The sequence below is a fragment of the Nycticebus coucang genome, chromosome 2 (genome assembly GCF_027406575.1).
Source record: "Nycticebus coucang isolate mNycCou1 chromosome 2, mNycCou1.pri, whole genome shotgun sequence".
NCBI classification, from domain to species: Eukaryota; Metazoa; Chordata; class Mammalia; order Primates; family Lorisidae; genus Nycticebus; species Nycticebus coucang.
Genome location: NC_069781.1, coordinates 91,698,631 through 91,718,207, shown reverse-complemented (window position 1 = coordinate 91,718,207; position 19,577 = coordinate 91,698,631).

The following is a 19,577-nucleotide window of genomic DNA, read 5'->3' as shown; positions in this document are numbered from 1 at the left end:
AGTGGCATAAAACCTGATGGATCTGATCTGCTCCCTTTATGGACATAGTTGGTATAGAAGGACTGCTGAGTGTCCCAGCAAATTCTTGCAGGGCCTGCTTTGCAGAATAGGATTTTAGTGGAACAGAGAAGGATTTGTGCAACATTCAGAGCACCTGACATGATCCAAACCACCTTCCAAGACATGGTGGGTGGTGGAAACTAATATTCAGACATTCATTCACCCCCCCCACCCAAATTAAAGTCAAGTATGAGGGAGGGAAAGGAGTTGGGTAAATTCCCACCTAATGGGTATATTGCATGGTTATATTTCCTGGGTGAAGGACACAGTTACAATGCAGACTTCAACTTTACAAATACAATTTTTATAACCTTATATATGTGCCCTCATAGTAACTTGAAATGTAAAAAAAAAAAAAAAAGAAGAAGAAGAAGAAAAAGGAAAGAGTATCTTTTCCACATTATTAAACAGAAAACTTGAACCAGAGCTTTTAATAAATATTCATTTATTATTAAATGCTTATGGAAAAATATCAAATATGCTGCCCTCAACAAAATTAAAAAAATAAATGATTACTAAAACTATTAAAAAATTAATAAAATATTTTGGAAGATTTGTGGTTTTATTTTCACTATCCAAGACCAATGAGTTAGTAAGTGTTGATGTCAGGATTTGAACCCAGGGATCCTTGCTGCCTCATGGCTTCTTCTTTGCTTTAAGACCAGGGGGTTGCGCATTATGCCTTGCCTGATTTGAGGCTATTTCAAACCTTTCTTTGAGAGTTGATCAAATGCACATATAAGTCCAGATTCCAAGTCCATACCACTGAGAATTAGTAGAAGTCCACAGTCGGTGACTCCTACTGTCTATCCTCTTTTCATCACTGATCAAAGAGAAATATATCCCAGCTTAATAATATGATTTCCTTCTTTTTCATCTCTGCTTCAAAATAACTGTTTTATACCAATTTAGGAAACAGCAATCTTGGAGGGAAGGCAGTGGAAAAAAATGAACATTTCATTTGAACTTCAGAGAGATTTACTTATGGACGCCTAACATTCAGCATTAATTAAACACCTACTAAGTGTTCAGTATGTTCAACAATGTGGAATGCTAATGATTTCCAGAAACTTGCAATCTAGGTTAAAAGACAAACAGATGATTGTCTGGACATTACAATGATATAGGCATGCACAGAATATTTTGAAAATAGGAGAAAGGACAAGTACTTCAAAATTCAAGATGGAAAAAGTTAGTAGTAGAAGGTGTCACAGAAGGTTTCTTGGGGGAGGTCACATCTGATTCCTAATTAGGCATTCTCCATTTGGGTTAATCATTGGATGAACTATGTTCATGATTCACTTCCAGGTCATACTGTCCCATCATCTTAGGATAAGAACAAGTATTCTGAAGTTGTATTTTTTTTCCCTAGTGATCTCAGGCTTACGCAAAAAGTCATACATAGGAAACTTTACACACACACACACACACATTCTGGATGGAACAGCATGCCACCGAGATCGATCCCATCCCACACTAACTCACAAACAGCACTGAGAGATTAAGAACCTATTTCCCTCATTTTTTCCAGTAACAATTAAGTGCTGTATGTTTCAACTAGGTGCGACAGCACAGGTTTGCTACTGACTGAAGTCAGACTAAGAAACAATAAATGAGCATCATACCTAGAAATTCTCTTGAATGTAAACTTAAATGAACTCTTTGGCTGATAACTCAAAGTCTCTGCCCCATGTCCTAACCTTTGGTCTTTTTTAACCTTTGGACTTTTCAAAATTCCTCTTTGGACTATCCCCCAAAGTGGAGCTAACTAGACCACATCTGGGCTTCCCCTGTGATTAGCATTTGCTCAGATATATTTTATCTGAGATAATTTTTTTTTTGTCTCATAATAATAGCTTTCTCATAAAGTAAGTCCCCAATGCCCATATAATCAGAAAAGGTGCAGTTCAGCAAGCATGGATTTTCTTAACAATTCGATTAAATCCCAAGTGAGTTCTTGTCTTTCCTCATTTCTTTGCTAACAAGAATGCAAAATTCCTCCTTATTTTGTCAATTTCCCCAAAGTCTTGGTGATGGCGCATGTTCCCCAGAGCTGCAGATTTCACACTTTTCATTGTGCTATCTTGACCTGAACAATTTCCTCTCTATCTACAGACACTCTGCATATTGGTACAAGCCACTCAACCTACATAGGTGTTCATATGTCAGTAAGTGATAACTACAAGCTATCGGTGTGTCTGTATAATGCCACATTATGACAAACCTATTTACAATTACAATTCATTTTCCATTTGGTATCTGAAAATCAGTCGGTATCTAGAATAAATAGTCTATCAATCCACTGATACATATAATTGGTGTATGTGCCAAATAGTTGTATGGTTTTTATATCTCTTAGAAAATAATTATCTTGTGATACTCTTGATAGCATTTAAATTCATATGCTCACTTTTGTTATTCTTAAAAAATAATGTGCTCTGAAATTATTTTAACTAGATGTGAGTACAAAAATAAATTTTAAACTCAACCAGGACATAGACTGTTACATTCTGTTCCCTAGATTCTTTTTTTTTTTTTTTCTGTATTTTAAATTGACTACACTGGATTTACTAGCTTGAATTACAAAGTGCTTTCTATTTATCCCCTATCTTTCCATCCCCCCAAGGTCCAACTGTGCAAACCTGTCCTTTAAACAAAAAAACACTTTCCTGCCCTGCTCAAATGGAAGGCTGCCGTGAATACTGTGGATGGCTGAAGTTTTCTCTTAAATGAAATATAGGAGCCATAACTCAGTTTCTCTGGCAATGAACCATTGAGACCATTCATCAGGATGTGGCAGACATTTATCTCCTCAAATACTCGAAGGCAGATGGAAATAGCATCTAGCCTGCTGTCAGAATAAATAACCCAAAGACTGCCCCCGCCCCTGTAAAGTCCCAAACATATCAGTGGCCATAGATCAGCAAGAGCCAAACCAAACCAGTCAGCTGTAAACCGTTGCTCCACTCCCCTTCCTCCTGGGCATGGCTGGCTCATTTCACAATGGTGGGCTTTTTATAGCCAAGGTCTTTCTTCTGACCCTCTTAGTAAGGAGTCCCAAGCTAATGTGTTATTTCTTTTTGTAAAACTCCCAATTTTGCTCTCTTATGACATTATAAGAAAAGGGCTTTTTTCATTTTTCAATCTAAATATAAACATTTTTAAATGAGCTCCTCCAAGAAACAGTTTGGGATGATAAGGCTTTTTTCCCTTACTTTGAAGCAAATTAGGCCTATACACTTAAAAATGGCTATGATGATAAATTCTGTGTTACAGGTACCTTACCACGGTTTCTAAAAGTTATTTATTTATATTAAAAAAATCAAATTGGTCTTTTAAAAAATCTCAGAAACAGATAAAATTAATAAAAATGCTATGTTTTAAAATACTCACTTTTCCTAATTTTATTATATTCATAATGCATTTAAGTCCTCTGGAAGACAGAAACAATGGTAAACTAGTGTTTTTCTCCTGCAATTCTGATTATATATTATTAAAATTGCTTATTAAATTTCTGAGATCATGAAAGATAAATGGTAGTGCTTTCATTTATGAAGTTTATGAGCATGGCCAACTTCATACCTCAAGGAAACTACCCAGACTTGATTTAAAACTCTACCCAATTCTTCCTTGTTCCATTCCCTAAGAGAATTTCTAATTTAAATTTTGCAATGTTTACCTTTTTTTTTTTTAATATGAGAAAGTACTAGTTGGACCTCTTACATCTTAGCTAAGAAAATCCTGACATTGAAAGTGAAAAGTCATAGCAACTGAGGCATTTTCTTTTGCTTTGTGTAAGAATGTGGATTTTGTCCCCCAGAGTTCCCCCAACCCTTTTTTAAGTATCCCTGTCAGTATTCCTGAGTGGTTATAAACTCTGTAAGAAAAGAAGATGACGGCGTAGAGTCTGTGGCTTCATCCTGCCCAGGACACAGCCGTGTCTTTAATAGGTGTGCAATGTGCTTTGGATCTATTCTAATTGGCAGGGTAATTGAACATTCTCAAAAAAACATTTTGGCAATGGCAAAAGTAAAAACCCTATCTCTGATGATTTGATATTCCTTAAATGGCCAAACACCATCCTTGAAAAAGGAAGCATTCAGGAAGATGGCCAGAGGTTTTGTCTGATCTAGGCTCAGAAGCTTGGCCAGCAAAATAAAACTTTTGGCATTAAGGTCAAGCCACACTTGTGGCTTTCTTTGTGAAGGGACTTTAAGGGAATGGAATCAGCTTAAGCACATCATCTATAAGTGAACTGGAAGAGCATCTGTAGGGGCCCACTATTAAATTAAGGGATCCCAGTCTCTTGGAGACTAGATCTTGAGACTTTTACTGAAATATTTTCACCGGTTTGTGGTTTTTCACCCCAAAACAAACATGAACCCAAAGGTTCTGGGGAAAGCAGGAGCTTTACTGTGGAGTTTAGAATCTAAAGAGCTATTAGCAGCTGGCTTTCTTCTGAAGGGCTAGATAATTTCTGAACATGACATAAAAACTTCAAGTCCTTCAATGCTTCTCCATCACCTGTCAGATAAACTCCAAGCCTTGGATTTTAATTTGTGTGTCCACCTCTCTAGCCTCCTGCCTGCAATTCCCCTCATCTATAGCCATGCTGATTACTGTCCAAGCAAGCCATTTTCTCACCCCTGTGCCTCTGCCCAGGGTGCCTAACTAAACACAGGATTCTTCTCAACATTGTCTGCCTAACAAGCACCTACACAGGACTTAACACACACTTCAGCATCATCTGTGAGGCTTTCCCTAGTGCTGCCTGGTGGGACTCCGGGGACCCCTGCTTTCTTCTCCCTGTGGCCTCTGTGAATTTTGCAAGCAGAGCACCTGCCACTAGAGGTGTGTGTCTGTGCACCACTCTCTCTATTTCTTACTCTATACACAGAAAAGAAAGAGAGGACAGAAGAAGCAAAAGAAGGAAGGAAAAAGACTCATACACACTAGTGCTAAACAAAAACAGAACATTCATTCCTTTACTCATTCACCCTTATATTCATCTGAGATAACTGGTTATAAGACGGCACTCAGAGGAAATGAGGGAAAATGTGGCTTGTCCCTTAAACACTTAAAGGTAAAATAAAGCCAGTGAACCACAGGTATCAAGGTCAAAATCAAGTCCAGAAACCAAAAAGATAGTATAATAAGAGGGAGGATGTAGGGTCAGATTGAGAGTTTAAAGAGAAGAGCATTCAACTAAGTAGCCACTGCCCTCTTCAGATGGGACAAGGATTGTTTTCAGTTCGCTTCCATTCCCATCATTCCTTAATACTCACCAGCTGCACCAATTCAGTCTCTGCAGGTGTTTGGGTTGTGGACCTATGACCTAAAGGATTCATTTAACAAATGATTTTTTTGGAACTCATCTGATCCACTGGTGTGGATGTCAAGAATTTAGACACTTCTAAAAGAAAAATAGCTCATTACTGACAATGTTTTTAAACTACAAAGCCAGAAAGCCTTTGGTAATATCTCTAGATTCATTTATCAAAACAGGCATTCTAATAGTTGCTTGAGGGGAAGGAGCACTTGGTGACAAATGACTAACAAAATACATAAACACACCAACACAGACACATGCCCCACCCCCACCACTGCCACAGTGACAATAAGAATAAATATACAGTCCCTTTTCTCCCATGATGCTGGTTTCCCTCCTTATACTCTCCTCCAATGAAAACTTACCATTTCATACACTTTCTCAAGCTCCTGCACAATGCTACAATTAGCCTTTTTTTTAGTTCTTTCCTAATAAGAATTATGACCCATCATTCAACACGAAAGTACAGCTGCTATCACAGGAGGGCTGTTCCTTTTCCAGCAAAACTGAAAGGTAGCTGTCTTTCGTTCATAACATTTTTTTTTTAATGAAGTGGTGTTTAATTTTGCCTCCTAGAGAGGCAGGGCTAGAGGAGAGATGGCAGGGAGCAGGACGTCCTTAAAATCAACTGGCTCTGTTGAAAACGAACAGTCTACGATACCCTTCATTTGCTCTAACCATAATCCATTGGACTCGCATTTTGTGCTCTGTCTATCAAATAAACCTTCCCCAAGGAAAACCTGATTCTTTTAGGTTCACTCTGTGCTCTGAGAGGACGAGCCACATGGCCTCCTTCAATAAGTGCCCGTTACTGCCGACTGCATCAGTTTCGGAGCCAAATCCCAGGGGCTCCCAAGATGGATCATTCAATCTTCCGAGTAATCAATCCCAAGAGCTTGCCACTCTGGCCTCGCCTGGCTGAGCTGCAGGAGCAGCCGGCCTCTTGGCCAGGGCAGCACTGGGCCTGGGAAAGCAGTAACAAACCCATAACCTCCTCTTTAGAAAGCCTCTCCATGGATATTTGGAAAGGGCAAGAGGAAGGTGTGAAAACAGAAGCAGGGGCAAGAGTAGGAAGGGGGGAGATTTGATCCTAAACAGGTTTAACTCCAGAAAAAACATAAACTGTTACTTGACCCTTTGCAAAAACCTCACGCCCCACAGTGCCCTCGGGGAAACTTGAACCACCCGACTATGTTGTCACATATTGAACCCACACCCAGAGTGTTAAGTATCACTGGCTCTCGGACAGAAAAATATCATCATTCCCTCCTCCTGGCTGGTGTCTTTAAATAGCTCCTCTTATTTATGGTGTACATAGTGTTAATGTCCTTCAGTTGCTCTATTTTCAAGGATGGAAAAGCCGTTGCTAAGCATTTCTAAATGACAGCCCCAGGGTTCATTAAAAATATGGCAAACATTTGCTAAGCTCATTAAGTGCAATTTTTTGTGTGTGTATCAGATTCCTCCTCTGCATGTTCTGCGTGACCAAACATCTATTAACCCTAATCCCATTGATGAGTCTGATACATTCAAACCAGCAATTAGACAAAACAAAAGGGATATTTATGGAGAGACTCCTAAATGGGCTTTCATATTGGTCTAAGCTGTGTCAAAACGACAGTTTAATTCCCCTCTGTTAATCCCTCACTTCCAGAGCACTCCCTTTGTTTGATTACTGGCTGTCAGGTTTAGGGATTCTGATTGAATCAAAATTCGAAGCAAACTAGAAACACATAATAATTACGCTATTTAAGCACTGTTGCCTACTGTATAAGCAAATGGAATGCTCTACAAATGAAGACTGCTCGGCACAAAAGGTTCCTAAAATGTACTGCTTGCACAATTAGAAGCCATGGCATGTGAATTGGGTGGTTGTTTTCCCGGATCCTTTTAAAAAATTCTCTAGTTGATGAATTTGAAGGTAAAATACTCTGCATTAAATCTGTTGACAAGGCAAAAATATTTTAAGATGAGCTACCTCTGCCCTTCCTCCACGTCATCCCCTGACCTCCCTCCCGCCCAGCCGCAGCTGTGGACTGGTCTGACCCACAGTGGTTAATCTGAGCACCAGCTCCCATTTGGCCATCGCAGCTTTCCATTAACTCAGGGCCACGGTGGTGTTATTATTAGAGGCGGAAAGGCTTCTGCATCACTTACATGGTGTAAAGCTGGGCAAATAAACAAGTACTGACCATGGATGTCTCCCAATCACACTGGGCCTCAATTTTTGAATGTGCTCTTTCAGATAGCAAAGTGACCCTTCTCTAGCTTGTAAAACCTCTCTTTGTTTTCCCTCAAAGAAAAGGAAACTCACCAAGAGGAGTAGACTTTTGACAGAGTTCCCCAGCGGCAACATCATTTTCAAGTGGCTCTTGACCAGCTGAGCTTTTTCAAAGTGTAACTTTCATAAGCCACAAAGGATCATGTCTTATTTGGGTTCATTAAATTTCCTCTTACTTTGCAAAGGGCTGACCAAACTCACAGCTGCCGAGAGAGAGAAGCCAACCTTTCATCATTCTTCAAGTCAATTCAGCACTGGTCAGAGCTTTATTTGAAAAGCCCTACCCAGATTTAGACCTCATAATTTAGTCTCTGTTGAGTTTTAAAAAAAAAAAAGAAAAAAAGAATTTCCTTGTTAGGGTTAGAAATGGTTCTCTTTTTTGCTACTGGCAAAAGTTCCAGCATTGCCAGAGTTAGCGCAGCAATAAGATACAAAGTGCTTCTGAGTGAGACGCGGGTGCTGGTATTCACATGGCTGGGTGAGAAACATTATCTAAGAAGCCAAGAGACAATGAATTTCATTCACCAAGAACCAAGTTGCCTGTTGTAGACACAGAGTCATCCTTACCTCCCTCTGCTTACTCACTGAGGAGCTGTGCTTCCCAGGATTCTGGGTTACACACTCCAAGGAAAGAGTCTCACTCAGGGTTTACAAACCAAAGAGAAGGAGAAACCATGCTCCAGCTACTCTCAGGTTGGGACCGGACTTGCAGGGCCCAGTGTACTGTCAAAAATCACTTGCAGTTTGCCAGAACCTCCCTCTGCAAATTGCACTTCCAGATTTCTTGAACACCAGCAGTTCTCTGCTGGCCTTGGCTCCAGTAATCCTCGTGGAAGTGTGAGCCTCAAATTCCCTGTGTTAGAATAGTTCCTGATTCATGTACCTGGCTGAACTCTGACTGATACAGGTAATAGGTGCCTGGAACTGGGAAGGAGAGCTGAGATGAATCATGCCAGATCAATTTGCAGGTTATTATGTGAAGTTTAACGTGGGAAGCCTTCTATTTCATTCTCGCACACGATCATCTTTTGGATAAATTCTTACTGGACACCTACGGTATCCTAAACCTTCCAGTATAAAGCAGTAATGAAGAGATCTGCTTGCTAACCCATAGATCTTGCAGGATAATAAGAGTGTAAGGAAAAGAGCTACACCTCCCATTTATAGGGAAACGGATAACGAATAAGAAGAAATGCAATTTAGCAATAACAACAACAAAAAAGGTTAGATGGGAACTAAACTATGTAATCTCTTGAACCTTGTGGCTTTGAGGCTATCAAATCAGGTTACTCTCTGAGCATCCACTTCCCAGTTCCCATCCTACGGGATTGTTAGGAAATTGGAGACTGTGAAGGCAAAGTGCCCAGTACAGTAACTGAAACATGGTAGCCACTCAGCATATGGCCTTTGTCCCTTTTGCTCCCCACTAGGCACTGAGCCTCCTAAAGGCAATTGTCAGGCTATACTGTCTCAGTGTCACAAGTTTTTACTTAGCACAATGTCTCAGGTTTAAAGATATTCACTGACTCATAAATGGTGAATGCTGGAATAAATGAATACTTGAATAAACTGTGTGGTACAGAATATATGTTTGGACATTGAGCTATCCATGTTATAATTAAATATAATTAGTATCCTGTAGTTATGTACCAAGCCCAGTGGGAGTAAACGGGAAGAGTGTCTTGGGTGAGTCAAGGAAGGGAAGGAACATTGGCCTTGAGACTTGAAGGATAGGAAGGACCAAAAGGTCCTACCATTGGGGACATAATGATGGCCCATCAAGTCAACCCACTGCAAAGTGTGCCCTGTATGCTGTCACAGTCTTCCTGCCTGGGTATCTTCAGGCTTCTTATTCTGAACAAGATGGGGCTAGGCTCCTCCTCAACCCCACCTCCTGGGCCAGAGTGAGTCTCCTGTGACCTGTTAACTATGCGCCCTCTGATTCTGTGAGCTCTCAGGTAGGGAAACCCACACATCACACAAGAACGCCCCGTGAGTGATGCAGGCTCTCATTTCTGCCGAAGGAAATGAATTCAGAAAGAAAATGATAATCTAGAGGGAGTAACACCCACACACTTATCACTCAAATGATCCCAAAAGGCTCTGAACCTGATTGGAGCAGTGCTTCATAAACTTCCTTTCAAGGTGTTTCTTTGTCATCTTAGTAATTATGAAAGACTTTAATAGTCTGATTAAATATGTTCAATCTCTATTCAATTTTATACTTATTTTTAAACTATAGCCCTTGTTTCTTTTTTTTCTAATTTTCTTTTTTTTTTCCTATGCATCTTTAATTTAATATATTTCCCCCTTTTTACCTCCTCACCACTCCCTCCTTCTTAGACCTCGCTCCACAGATATTAACAACATTCCGGAATTATTTCTGTATGACCTCTTTATTCATGTTAAACTTCTCCTGGTCTTCTTCTGGAGGAGTTTCCAATCACTACAATAGCTGCAGACTTTGCCAGTTTTGCTCACTCAATCGTGTAAGCATTTCTTCATCCATTATATAAATAGCTATGAAGCAGCTCCTATGTGTTCAGCAGTGCTCTGGACACCAAGGATAGGTTAGGAAAGGTCCCTGTTTGTTGAGCTTACCTTCCAATGGGAGCACTCAGGTGCCCCCTGAATGTACAGGGTGACCATCAAATTGCACACGAATTTTATGTCCACCTGTATTGTAACATAAGTGAGAGAAGTAAGTAAAGGTTGCTACCAGGACTCGCTCATGTCCTCCCTTGAATAACTTTCTTTTTTGTTCTCTGTTGCTTCCTGGCAAAACTTTGTCTACTGGGTTTCCCATAGCTGCCTAGTCCACCCCAGCAGCCCTCAGTCAAGCATGCCCACTCCATTTCTGGACCTCACCAAACTAAGCCAACCTGCCCTGAATACCAATGCTTTTCCGTTCAGGGCATGTACACAGTATGCCAGGAATTTGCAAAGCCACAAGAAAATCTAAGTGTAGCTTCCTAGCACATCAAGTCTTCTAGATGATTAATAGGAATACCAAAAAATATAGAATATAAAATGTACATAAAACTCGGGCAAGAGTGGTCATGATTGTGTTTAGGCACTTTAAACTGTGCCTCAGAGTCCTCGGGAGCAGTAAGAGTAAGACTCTGAGTAAGCAGTAAGAGACAAAGGGAATGGAAAGAGAAAAGACAGCAAGAGCTGAAGAGTGGGGAAGGTACCTGGCACATATTCACACTCTGGAAAGATGACGCCAGAAAACCCCTCAGAACCATGCTGGATGCCCGGTGTCCAGCTTCGGATTGTGCTGCTGTCCTGCTGAGAACCCTGCAGAGCTTCCAGTAGCAATGAGGAAAGCAGCCCACCTTGCCCTGCACTGTTTGTCCTTCCTAACCTACCTCTCTCAGCTCACCAGTACCTTTTTCTCCTACAACTCTTTCTTCAACCACTAGAGTCCTCCCTTTGTCTCACATGCAATCATCTGGTTCCCTCCTTAGGGTTTTGGTTTTGGCACTAGCTGCTGCCTTTGCTTACAGTACTCTCCCCATCCCACCCTCACCCACGTCTTACCCGCTCAGGTTAGAAGACTCTTTCCTTCTTGCCACTGGCTGTTTGCTTAAATGACAGCTCCTCAAAGAAGTCTTCTCTGACAACACATGATCTGACAGGAAGGAACTTATAGTTAATTGTTCCAGTGCCCTCTAATTTTGTTTTCCTACATAGCAGTTATTACTATCTGAAATGATCTCATTTGTGCACTTGTGTGTTTTAAGTCCCTGTTGCTGGGCCAGGCATGGTGGCTCACGCTTGTAATCCTAGCACTCTGGGAGGCCAAAGTGGGTGGATCCCTTGAGATCAGGAGTTCAAGACCAGCCTGAGCAAGAGTGAGGTCCTATCTCTAAAAGTACTAGCCTGGCACTGTGGTAGATGCCTGTGGTCCCACCTACTCGGGAGGTTGAGGCAAGAGGATCTCTTGAGCCTGAGTTTGAAGTTGCTGTGAGCTAAGACACTATGGCACTCTACTGAGGGTGACCAAGTGAGACTCTATCTCAAATAAATGAATAAATAAATAAAGTCCCTCTTGCCCAAACTGGATTATAAATCCCATGAAAGCCTGTCTTATTTCTTGACATATGATTTCCCCCAAAGTATCCGGGATATATAGACACTGCTTTGTTTTATTATTAAATATTGAGGTTACACATTGCATAAGCCTTTTCTAAAATAAAATGAAAGGAATAGTATTAAAAGAAAAAAAGGAAACCGAGTCATATAAATGAAGATCCATCTCTATTACTTTATAGTTTCCCATACAGCTACATCAACAGAGTTGTTGATACAGACAACTGTTCATACCTATCGATTCCCAAGAATGGTTTATTCATTCACTTGGTCAGCTCTTTAATTTAGATTTATTGTTCTAGACGTTGCATCAGCACTGAATACTTAGAGATGAATGGACATCATTGATATCTTTGAGGAAATGGGCAGAGAGTTACTAACTAGATGAAAATGTCTTTGATGGAGATGTGTACAAATTATTTTAAGCAGAAAAGGGAACAACTAAGTTTTGTCTAGAAGAGTTACAGAAGCAGTGCTAACATATGATTTGGGTTTTAGAAGATAAGAAGAAATTTTAGAAGCACAAAGAAAGGAAAGTTCAGTGTAGGCAGGGGGGCAACAATATGCATAATAAACCAAAACCTTACCACAAGAGTTTCTTCTTTTCCAATCAGGGGAACTGTGTTACACATATGGCAAGAAACTACAGAGTCAAACAGGTGACAGTGGAAGGCTTTAGCTGCCAAGAGTGGGACAATCCTAAGGAGTTAGGGAGAGGTTTTAAAGGAATGGTGACAAGATCAGACCTGTGTTTGGAAAAGGTGATGGAGGCTCATAAGGAATGCATGCACAGTAGCCACAGCAAAGGCCGTGAGGCCACTACATTAATATAGGCAAGAGAGGTCCCAGTAGTGCACTGGGAAAGAGAAAAATCAATCTAGAGACAAAAGCAACAAGACTCACTTACTAATTAGACATGTGTGGTGAGGAAATGAGAGAAACCACAGATGAACGGGGAAATTGTCACGGTGCATGGCAGGAGCAGACTAGGGCTGTAGGAGAGAGACAGGTTTGAAGGGAATTCTCTCAACTGCTAACACAGTTTAATGCCCAACTCATTTCAACAGCCCTGACATCCTATTGGTTATTAAAGACCTTGAAGCCTTTGCCAGTGGGATTTAAAGGCTGAGATAAAAGCATGATGACAGGCCAGCAGGAAAGATACTTTTAAAACAGGGTGTCTGTCCCAGAATCCTATCTCTTGTGACCCACAAAGACCTCCACCTTCATCAACTGAATGCTGAGCAAGCCCACTGTGTCCACCACTAGCACCCCCCACCTCCCCATTGTCATACATTATAGGATGTTTCAATCCATCTGACATAATAAGACCACTTTGCAATTCCATTATGATGCACTCTCAAGTTTAAAAGCCATAACCAAACCACCATGGAGGAAAAGCATTAGGGAAGTGCTGTGACATCCTTTGGGGTTCCACATGCTTCCTGACAGCCACGCCAACATCTTGAGCATATAGAACTCTTAGAGGGTACTTGCCAATCTCTCTCTCCATGAGTATTACTAAAAATCTATAGCTCCCTGTTGGATACCAAATGCAGCTGCCACATTCCGTGTCGTTGCCAGCAAAGTACTTCACGTAGACAGACAGCTTTCTAAGGCTGCTTTATTTCTTGTCAGCTTTTCAAACCTCACTCCAACAGAAATCTTTTGTATTTGAGCTAGTGGCCACAAAACCAGAAAGTGTCTTCTGGTCAAATGTGCCTTTTTATATGTCATGCCACGTTTCTTCTTCTCCCTGTATTTTTTTTTTTAAGACAGAAAAAACATACTTGGCACTTCCTGATACTACTTTCATCATGGCCACAAACATCCCCATAGAAGCATATCTGTTCACATCGAGCCTCCTTATGCCCAGACAAACACCATTCACAATTCAATAAATGTGTCAGCCTTATCACCTTTGAATACAGGCTTCCTCGGTCTAAATTTTCTGTGAAGCCATGGACACGTTGTCAGAGTTTGATTAGTTAAATGAAGCAATAAATTTCTTCTTTTTTTCAACAATACTTTGTGTGTCCAATTCTCAGCCTCTCTGGGCTAATGTTTGTATAGTTTTGAAAGAAGAGCCTGGAGCATTCTTCTTCAGCCCAACACCTTCTTCTATCACCATATTGAAACTGAAGGTTATGGATTTCCAGATCAAAGCTCTGAACTGGCACAAAGCCTAGCTAATTACTCTGCTGGCACTGAGCCCCCTGGGAGATCAGATAGGCCTCCCTCACCTTCAATACAGCTCAGAAATTGGGAATTAAATACTGGATAAGGAACTGAGAGGAATAATTCACTGCAGACAGAGTTGAACAGAAGTGTCTGCTAAAGGACAGGAGCCCCTTGGCACCATATCTGAGGCTCAGAAATGACAAAACAGATGAGAAACTCTACTGGGGGCAAATGGATTGAGAAAGACCTAAAGGACCTTTCCTATCATGCCAGCCCTCCAAGACAGAGGATGTAGTTGAGAGAATGAAGAAAACTTCTTCCAGCCAGAAATCCAGCAAAATAAGCAAAATGTTTGTTTTGAATCATAACATTGCTTTAGAGTCATAGCTCACAGCAACCCCAAATTCGTGGGTTCAAGTAATCCTCTTGCCTCAGCCTCCTGATTAGCTGGGACTATAGGCACCTGCCACAATGCCTGGCTAGTCTTTCTATTTTTTTAGAGGAGATAGGTGTCACTCTTGCTCAGATTGGTCTCAAACTCCTGAACTCAAGCAATCCACCCACCTCAGCTTCCCAGGATGCTAGGATTACAGGTGTGAGCCACTACACCTAGCTTTCTATGAAGTCTTGAAGAATCAACAAATCATGGTTCCTCCCCCACAGAGCTGCACAGTCTATAGAAACAATCACACCTTGAATGTATCCAAAGGTCTTAAGAAGAAAAAGGTTGGTAAAAAATATGTGAAGACTGGAAGCATCTAGATGTCACACAAGAAGAGAGATTTGACTTGAGCCCTGAGTAATAATTTGAGCTTCAGCTAACAAGATATGGAAATGGAAAAAAACAAAAACAAAAAAAACTGTCCCCTCTTTATTGAAGGAACGGTCCAAGCAGAAGGATGTGTGTGAAAGTTCAGGGCATGTTAAAGGAAGGTGGAGTAGAGTGGATACGTGCAATGCATGCTACATGGTTGAACCCTGTAAAAGGGTGGAAAATAGAAAAAAGCAGTGAAAGTCAGCATTACAGTCTGAGGTTTTGGAGTTTTCTTCTGCATTCAGTGAGTAGTCATTCAATGGCTTAGATGAAGGGAGAAATGTGAGCAGTTCCCAGATGTAGGATGATGGTACAAAGCAGCAGGTTGGATTGGAGGGGTGAGGTACTGGACAATGGAAATCTTGTTCTGAGGCTATTGCATATTCCAGGCTTGAGGGAAGGCAAATATGATGGTTAACTAGAAAGAAGAAAATGATGATGGGTATAGTAGGCTATACAATGGCCCTCCAGGGATGTTTAGGTTCTAAACTCAAGAACCTGTGATTCTTACATGGTAAATGGGGCTTGCAGGTATGATTAAATAAACGATCTCCACAAGAGGAGATTACTCTTGCTTATCTGGGGAGACCCAATCTAATCATGAGAGTCATAATATGAAGGAAGCACAAGAATCCAAGTGAAAGAGAGAAAATGTAAAGATGAAAGCAGAGGTTGGAGAGGAGAGAAGATGCTCCCTTGCTAGCTTTGAAAATGGAGGAAGAGGCCACAATCCAAGGAGTGCAACTGTCCTTTGGAAATGGAAAAGAAACACACTCTCTTCTAGAGCCCTCAGAAGGAACTCAGCCCTTCCGAAACCTTGATTTGAGCCCATTTTCAACTTCTAACCTCCAGAACTGTAAGATATAAAATTGAGATTGTTTTAAGCTGCTCGGTTCATGGTAATTTTTTTATAGCGGCAATAAGGAAACTAATACAATGTGAGAGGAATTTCCCAGGTAGTATTGGTAGTACACATCAATTGATTACATAGGGAGAATACGAAGACTGAAAAATCAAAAATGGCTAAATTAAATTATTCTAAATTAATTAACCATTAACAGAGAAAAAAACTGGGCAGAGAAGAGCATGTTGGCAGTGGTGGAAGAAAATGAAATTCAAAGGGAAAGAAGATAGAAAAAAGAAGAGACCTTAGACTAGAACCTTGAGAGTAGTACATTATAGTCCTTTAGAATGACACTGACAGATGTCTCAAAAGAGGGTACTTAGGTGAACTGATGTCCTGAAAGTCACTTTAAGCCTAACACTATACTAGGCAATTCACGTTATCCATCTTATTAAACAGCTTATGATTAATCACTTCTGGAATTTATAAAACAAATGCCAGGACCATTCAAAGCTTGATTTTAGGTAGACTCCTCTGTATTCTAATGTGTCCTTTTTCTAGAAGACCTATTCTGATGTGCCCTGAATTGCATTTCCAACTAATGAGATAGGACTCATAAACCAACAGGTTCAAAAGCACAACCAATGCTTTTGAACCTGTTTCAATTTCAATCCAATTTCCTTTTTGTCATTCTCTTTAAGGTCACCAGAAAAAAATAAAAAATAAAAAAATAAACTGGAAACAATAATTTGGTAGCTCTTTTTAAATCCATCTGCTCTCTAAACTCTCCACCACACTAGGCCATCTTTGCAAGGCCCAGCTCCTCTGGCACCTGTTCTCTCCCATTTAGATGTTTCTGGAGCAATCTGCAATTTTCACCCTTCTGTTAGGTATAGCAGCACCCCCATCTCTGAGTCCTGGCATCAGCTGGTACTCAGGACTCTGCTTTGCTTCCAACAGCTCCACAAAGAACTTTCCAAACATTTTCTCTTCTCTTAATGAGGTAGTGTATAAGAGTGTATTGTCTCCAGAGTGTTAATGCATGTGAGTCTGAGTATCACAAGGTTTGTGATATGCAATCTCGAATTTTGGTAGAACAAAGTAGCATGCAAATAAATAAACACTGCCTAACATGTCAGTGCTCAGAACTTTCAAGTGTCTCTTAGGGCAAAAATTTGGTTGTCCAGAGATAAGAAAGTACTCTACCCAGTCCTATCTCATCAACTGGAAATGCAATTAAGTAAACCTTAGAAACAACACACCATTCTAAAACTGAAGCTCATTTGTTCATACCTTCTAAGAATCATCCTTGCAAACTGTACTCAACTGTCTAACCTCCTTACCAACTAGCTTCCTTGTAGTGGGCTCAGCTAGGAACAGTTGCCATATCCAACTGGCATTACGGACACAGTGATGAGACTGAACCTGTGAAAATGCTGGAGACTTGAAAAAGAAAGTTACTGCCTCTAAAATACAAAAGGAAGACTGACATTCAAAATTAATAAATGTTTAATCAGATGCAGATAACACTATCACACTCTTCAGATTTCCAATAATCATATTTAATAGTTGTAAAATGTAAACAACTTGAAAACAACCAGTAGCATATATTTTTTCACATGGTGATAATTTGAATGCACAACAATTTCAGAAAGATCACAGCCAATCATAAATACATGAGTTCCTTCATATCAAATCATTTCAAAAATCAATTATTAAAATCTTATCACTTCATGACAAAACTTATATTTCATTTTAAATGTGGGTATATGAGTTCAGACAATTAAGTTTATTACCTCATCCTAGAAAAAGTGCTATATACCTCATTACTGACTATCACTATGGTCATCTTCAAGATACTCCTCTTGGGAAGCTATGCACTGACAGCAGTGCCTAGTTCACCCTTCAAAGCAATTTTAGAACCCTTTTTTCTGGAAAAGCCATCAGAGATGTAATAATATGAAGTCTGAAAATCAAGTTACGAACTCTTTCCAGACTAGGTGCTGGTGTTGGCGCATACCTTCCTAAGTGGAGTACCTCAAAGGTGATCATAGTGATAGTCATCAATGAGGTATACAGCACATTTTCTAGGACAAGTTAGTGGACTTAATTGTCTGACTTGGTATTATATGTTATATTCTCTTCTGGGTGTGGCATAGTATCTCTGAAATAAGATTTCTAATGGTTTATGAAGACTGCAGTGGCCCTGACAGAAGATATTCTGTGAAAGATTCTCTCTACCGTCACCCTCTCCCCTAGTGATATTCCTAAGGGTTGGTCTCTTCATTCACTTACTTACTCTTGTCTATGACTTATTGAAAACTCTCATTCACTTACTTAGTCTTGTCTATGACTTATTGAAAACTCTTTCGGAACTTTTGCTTGTTCTCAAGAACACACCTCTTCAGACATTCATTTAGCCTTGCTCTGATTTTCTGCAGTATCTTGAACGCCCTTTGGAAGCTACCTGAGATGGGTAACAGGCTGTATCTGGATTCCTCAAAAGAACCTGACAAAGTCACGGATGCTGTTGCAGAGTTCCAGAACCATTCTCCTGTTATATTCCCTCTTAAGCTACAGATGTAGACTGTGCCCAGTGACACAACTGTAAAATGTGAGTTGTGACCTGAACTCAGAATCTAGCATGTTCCATTGCCATCTGCAACAGCAAAACTACTCAAAGAGGAATTCCTCTGTAGTGCAGAGCTTCTATTGGCTGGCTCTGTGCTCCAGATCCTCTAGATAGACTGTCTTTGGCAGGAAGGCAGAAGCCAAGAGGTGGGCAATACCTTACCCTCCCCCAAGCTCTCCTGGGTCTAAGCCTGCTAATAGCCTGAAGGCCCATGTCTGGCAGCTCTGTACATTCAGATAAAAGCTTAGTCAAACGTCTCACATGGTACTAAACAAGGAATCACCTCTTCTGTGATGTAAGGACTTCTATTTAATCAACATAGCCAACAGTTCTGAGATTGGCTAAACATTACAATGATTTATTCTCTACCTACCTGCCCAGATCCCAAAGCAAACCCAAAATTCTGCTCATAAAAGTTCAAGAGGGATACTCTCCTATGACTTTGAGTTTAGTACACATATGTAAATTGTTAACAGAGAGCCTATGAGGAGATGCCCTTGTTTATGAAATTTGAAAACCAGGAGTTAAGAGCCATAGAAATGTCCTGGGAATAACCTTTCCACCATTTATATATTTTAGTAGATGAGTGTGATGATATCATATGGACATGATACCCCTTGCAGAGGACTTCACATGGAACCAAAGACCAAAACAAGGTACGTGCTGTTAGCACCAGAACCCAGAAGAGACCATCCACATAGGTCGCTCCATCTGGCTCATATTCCATAATGCTCAAATTATCTGCTCATAGTAGAAGTTGGAACACTGACCCTGGACCTCTTCAAATGGAACAAAGTCATCAATCCTATTTTTTTTGGAATCCTGTGACTTTTCTATGTGCAAATTCCCTATTCTATTTGTTTTTCTAAATCTCTCCCCTTGATCCATGTTCCAGTAGAGTGGCCTAAACAGAGTTGGGAAGCTAGAAATCTTTAGTTATGTACAGCTGAGTGCCAAGTGATACTTGAACTATTTCAGTTCCCTAGAAAAGAGCCAGGCCCCAGGCAACATCATAATAACCCATTTCCCATATTTAGAAAAACCCTTGAAAGGTCTAAAGCTTTCCAGAAGACACTGTGAGGCAACTCCTGCCCTTTAAACAGAGAAAGATAAAAAAGATATCCAGGATTCAGAAAGTCTACATCCTCATTCCATTATTTAGCTTTGGAGAATTATAATTGTGAAATTATCTTATGTAATACTAAAAATTTTCTATTGTCTAAGAGCACCCAGGGGAGTGACATATGTAATTTGTAAATGGACTCATTATCATTCCAATTTAAACTTATCTGAATTTTTATCCAGTACATAATGTGTAGTCTAGATTTTTGAACAATTCCT